The sequence below is a fragment of the Chrysochloris asiatica genome, unplaced genomic scaffold (genome assembly GCF_000296735.1).
Source record: "Chrysochloris asiatica unplaced genomic scaffold, ChrAsi1.0 scaffold00088, whole genome shotgun sequence".
NCBI lineage: Eukaryota > Metazoa > Chordata > Mammalia > Afrosoricida > Chrysochloridae > Chrysochloris > Chrysochloris asiatica.
Genome location: NW_006408606.1, coordinates 3,797,417 through 3,803,417, shown reverse-complemented (window position 1 = coordinate 3,803,417; position 6,001 = coordinate 3,797,417). Strand labels below are relative to the sequence as shown.

The 6,001-nt window shown below is 36.5% G+C and overlaps 1 pseudogene; it reads left to right on the top strand.

The window, feature by feature from the left end:
• The first annotated feature begins 320 nt into the window (after positions 1–320).
• LOC102818274 lies at positions 321–1,088 on the top strand (annotated as a pseudogene).
• The last annotated feature ends 4,913 nt before the right edge of the window (positions 1,089–6,001 follow it).

Sequence of the window (6,001 nt, the reverse complement as noted above, 5' to 3'; positions counted from 1 at the left end):
CTGGAATCCCTTTCATAAATGGAAAAAAAAAAAAAGGTTGTTGTTGTTAGATGCTGTTGAGTTGATTCTGACTCACAGTGACCCACGTACAACAGAGCAAACACTGCTTGGTCCTGTCCATCCTCATAATTATTGTCACATTTGAGCTCATTGTTGCAGCTGCTGTGTCATTCCATCTTACTGAGGGACTTCCTATTTTTCACTGACCCTTTTCTTTATCAAGCATGTTGACATTCTCCAGATACTGTTCCCACCTGAGAATATGTCCGAAGTATGTGAGACAAAATCTCGCCATTTTCTCTTTCTTGCTCAGCGCCGCCATGGCTCATGGTCCCAAGAAACATCTTAAGCGTGTGGCTGCCCTCAAGCATTGGATGCTGGATAAACTGACTGGTGTGTTTGTTCCACGCCCATCCACTGGCCCCCACAAACTGAGAGAATGCCTCCCACTGATCATTTTTTTAAGGAACAGACTTAAGTATGCCCTGACAGGAGATGAAGTTAAAAAGATCTGTATGCAGCGGTTCATTAAGGTTGACGGCAAAGTCCAAACTGGTATAACATATCCTGCTGGTTTTATGGATGTTATCAGCATTGATAAAACCAGAGAACATTTCCATCTAGTCTATGACACCAAGGGTCGATTTACTGTTCATCATATTACACCTGAGGAGGTGAAGTACAAGTTGTGCAAAGCAAGAAAAATATTTGTGGGCACAAAAGGAATCCCCAATCTGGTGACCCATGATGTTCATACCATACGCTACCCTGATCCCCTCATCAAGGTGAATTATACCATTCAGATTGATTTGGAGACTGGAAAGATTACTGATTTCATCAAGTTTGACACTGGTAATCTGTGTATGGTGACTGGAGGTGCCAACTTGGGAAGAATTGGTGTGATCACTAACAGAGAGAGACATCCTGGCTCTTTTGATGTGGTTCATGTGAAAGATGCCAATGGCAACAGATTTGACACCCAACTTTCCAACATTTTTGTTATTGGAAAAGGCAATAAACCATGGATTTCTCTTCCCATTGCTGAAGAGAGAGATAAGAGACTGGCTGCCAAGCAGAGCAGTGGGTGAAATGTTCTCTAGGAGATGTGAATGAACAAATCTTTACATAATTAAAGATATTAAATACATTTTTTTTAAAAAAATCTCATCATTCTCCCTGCTAAGAAGCATTCTGGCTGTACTTCCTCAAAGATAGATTTATTCTAATGGTTCATGTTATGTCCAATAGTCTTTGCTACAATGATAATTCAAAGGTATCAATTTTTCTTCAGTCTCTTTTTTTCATTATGCAGTTTTCCCTTGCACATAAGGCAACTGAAAATACAATAATAAGGTTCACCTTAATCCACAAAGTGACATTTTTTTTTTCAACACTTTAAAGAGGTCATTTGCAGTAAATTTACCTAATGTAATACATCATTTGAGTTCTTGACTGATGCTTTTCTGCATTTTGATTGTGGATTCAAGTAAAATTAATTCCCTGATAATTTCAATATTTCACTATTTATCATGATGTTGCTTTTGTGTACAATTGTGAGAATTTTTGTTTTCTTTATGTTGAGATGCAATCCATACTGAAGACTGCATTCTTTGGTCTTCATCAGTAAGTGCTTCTTCAGAACATTAACAGGACACTGTCAGAAATTCAGTCCAGATTCAGAAGAGGACTTGGAATGATAAATATCATTACTAATGTCAGGTGGAACATGGTTGAAAGCAGAAAATAACAGAAAGATGTTTATCTGTGATTCAGTGTCTATGCAAAGGCATCCAAATGTTTGGATAATTATAAATTATGGATAACATTGCAAAGCATGGAAATTCTATAATACTTAACTGTGCTTATGTAGAACTTGTACATAGACTAAGAAGCAGTCATCCAAACAGAGCAAGATGATGTTGCATAGTTTAAAATCAGGAAAAGTGTGTGTCAAGGTTGCATTTTCTTCACCATACTTATTCATTCTGTGTGCTGAGCCAATTCCAAGAAATTGGACTTCATGAAAAAGTATGTGATATCAGGATTAGAGGAAGACAATAATAGATTGATAGAAAAACACCTGTTGAGACACATTGCTCCTTTTAATGAAAGAGTAAAGAAAATTGAAAAGATATTTAAGAGGAAAGAATAAAACTTTTGGCATTCTTTTTCAAGAAGGTAATAAACTTTTCTGCATTTAAGCCAGTTTCCAGAGCATTTCAGAAAGTGAGCCCCCACTAGGAAAAAAGTGGCCTAAAAAGCCACCAGTCTCCCTGATGAGCTAAATTAAGGTCCATGCATTGTACACCAGACTGCCTCAAAGGCATTCCCAAGATTCCAAGGAACTACAAGACTGCTAAGATGAGGACCTGACCAATAGTAGTGATCTCTCTGTGGATGTTATATTTATCTGGTCTGGTTGAGTGACACACTTCAGATACTTCCACAGTTTTGGCAAAATGAAAGCTGTTTTTCATTACTCACAGAAAGCAGGTAATAAATAACAGGGACAGATTCATAGTGAGTTGGTCCCCGATGGGCTTGGAAAACTGTTAGACAGAAATGTAGACTCCTCTATGCTTGCTCACCTTGTACCATAGTAGAAGGACTCAGAAGTTCATTCCTCACAAGGTTTTTCATATTACTATATGACTCACTGCACTAGGCATACCTATCTACTGGTCTGACAACCCAAGGAAAGTTATGATTATACATGTAGACATAAGTTTGAATGGAAATCTAGCTAGAACATCAGACTTTAACAAGAGTGTTAGTTTGTCCAGAAGCCTAAGGATGCTAGAAGGGAGAGTAAGGGGGCGGGAGGGGGGCTGGGAGTTAGGAGGTAGGGGAGTTTGATAATTGGGCTGTCTTTTCAGTCCATCTCCTGTGACTCCAAAAACTATGGAGAGAACCACCAGGATTCAGTGTAGCACTCAATTTCATCTCTCTTTATGGTGTAATTATCCAAAGCACTGTGCTCCCAAACAAATGGTCAGTGGTTCAGACCTGCCAGCCAGATGTGACAGTCTACTTCAAAATGATTTACAGGCTTGGAAACCCTAGGGAGTTCTACTGTCTTTTAAAGGGTAACTATGAGTCATAAACAACTTGGGTGGCAATGTCTTTGGTTGGGTTGTTTATGTCCCTTCTGTACTCTTGGCTATCCTGGTATGGCACTGTGTGGTAAAGCACTGTCTCGCAAGGTTTGAACCACAAGGTTGGTGGTTCAAACTCACCTTTGGTGGTTTAAGCTCCTTGGAAACCTTATACAGGGTTGTGATGAGTCAGAACTGACTCAATCACACTTAACAACAACAACAATTTTTGGAGTCCTGGTATAGTGCTGTAGGTTCAGCACTGGATTGCTAGTCACAAGGTTGGTAGTTCAAATCCACCAACTTTGAAACCAGAGTCACTATGAGTCAGAACTCTCTTGATGGCACTTAACAACAACATTTGATAGTTTAAGAGAAAAGCTTATATTAGTGCTTTTAATCATTTTTTTTAAGTTAGCAATAGGTCTTAAACATATTCTAAAATCTAGAAGCATCTTGACCTTCAAAATTTCTGTGTAGAATTTTCAACTTTATTGTCATTTATCTAAATACTTGTATATCATTGCCTTCTGAACTATATTTAAGGTCCCTTTAAAATAGCCACATCTATCTCTAACCCTGATCCCTAAACAAATTAGAAAGCAATATTTGCAGCACAACTTCCTAAAACAGGCAAGGATTCCTACAAAAACTTCATAAGTTACCTCTTAACAGGAGCATCTTATATTTTCACAGACAGAAAGTCAGTCTATTTCAGAAGGAAGTCCATTCAATTATAAGTGTGTTTTAAAAGTCTAATCTTCTCTCTCATTTTCTAAATTCCAGTGACTTTGGGATATTTCCAAATATCAAATTCACCTTCAAAGGGAAACAATTTGCCATCTATTTGTAATGCATAATGAATTAGATTTTTCTGCTAAAATGTAGGTCCCAACTTTTCAATATACTTCAAGGTCATATAGAGAAAATATTTCTCATTGAGACATCCAAGACATATTTATGCCCTCTTGGTATAGTATGCATAGAGATATTAAAGTCTCTGAATTACTAGAGTAAAAACAAAATGTGTATTAAAAATGCTTTAGAATATTATTAGATTTTAGTTTTATGATGTTAATGTATTATGCATTAAAGAAAAGTGCAAAGAAATTCCTCAATGTTTTACTTATTGAAATAAAAATGATTTCAATAGCAGTATTTTGAAGTAAAATAGAAAATAGAAATGCAATCATATCACCCTAATATATCGGTGTTAAATTTGTCTTTATTAGCTACCTGTGTCTGTATACATAACATATATTATTTAGTGGTCATCATTTAGACATAATCTTGAATGAATTTTAGTAAAATGATTATTATTTAAATCTAAGAAAATAATTGAAAAAATCTTTCAAAACAGCTTCTTTGGAGTCAAATGAATCTCAATTTTCTTAAGGGCTTTACTTTTTGTCACATTAACAACTATGCATCATCAACTAATTTAAATTTTTCATATTTGATAAACAAGACAAAACTAAAAACTTTGAGAGTTGTGCCCTTTATCCAAGGCATCTTCTTTATCTCACAAGGCAGTTACCTTATGCTTATTTCTCTATATATGGCAGGGTTTTCCTACAGTTTGTGGACAAATGGATTAAAAACATGAAGGAATTTTTTGTGTGTGTGTGAACTTTTTTAAGCCCTCTTGCATATTTAATAATAATATCTTATATGTTGTTGTTAAGTGCCATTGAATGGGGTCTGACTCATCGCAACCCTGCATAGGGTTTCTGAGACAATAATCTTTGCAGGAACAGAAAGTCTCATCTTTCTAAGAGCAGATACTGGGCTTGAACAACCAATTTTGTGGTTAACAGTCCTGTGCTTACACTAAAGGGCCACAGCATTTCTACAGATTATTTGTGTGTCCGTGTGTGTGTGTGTGTGTGTGTGTAAATATATATATATTATTGTTGTTGTTGTTGTTAAGGCTTTCCAAGGCTGCAAATCTTTATGGGAGCAGAAAGCCTCATCTTTCTCCCACGGAATAACTCATAGTTTTGAACTGCTGACCTTGAGGTTAACAGCCCAATTCGTAATCACTATGCTACCAGAGCTTATATGTATATAATCCTGGGGTGGCACTGTGTGGCTAAAACACTGGACTGCAAAGTCAGAAAAAGACAGACTAGAAAGATGGAGAGATAAACAATTTCTGAGTATTTAGTCACTGAAAACATGATGAATAGTAGTGCAACACTGTCAGCACCAAATTTTTGGATACTGAAGCATGATAAAAACTATTAGAATTTTGTAAAATATAATGCAAGATGATGAGACCCTAAGGTTGGAAGGCACTCAAAATATAACTATTGAAGAGCTGCCTCCTCAAAGTAGAGTTGACTGTGATGGTGCTAATGGAATAAAGCCTTTACGACCTTCATTTGCTTATGGAACACACTTAGAAGGAAGAGAAACAGTTGTAAACATCCATTAATAATTGGAACATAGAATGTACAAAGAATCAGAACATAGTATGTACAGAACATAGAATCTAGGAAAATTGGAAATGATCAAAAATGAAGTGAAATGCATAAACATTGATATCCTATGCATTAGCTGAAATGGACAGGTATTGACCATTTAAAATCTGACAATGACATGGTGTACTATGCCAGAAATGACACATAGAAGAGGAATGATGTTGCATTCATCATTAAAAGAACACATCAAGATCTGTCTGGAATTGGTAAGAGGCAGGGCTTGATGGAATCTAGGGTGGAGATGTAGTGAGGTTTGCCATCAGAAATACCACAAAATACCAGACAAAGTAGACTCAGGGCAGAGCTCCAAAATTTGGAATCACATAGGTAGGAATATTTTAAAAGTCTGAAGGATTATAGCTAGTGGAACTTGTAGCAAAAGTAAGAAATCTTGTATTTTTGAAACTGCCAGGCTCAGCAGCC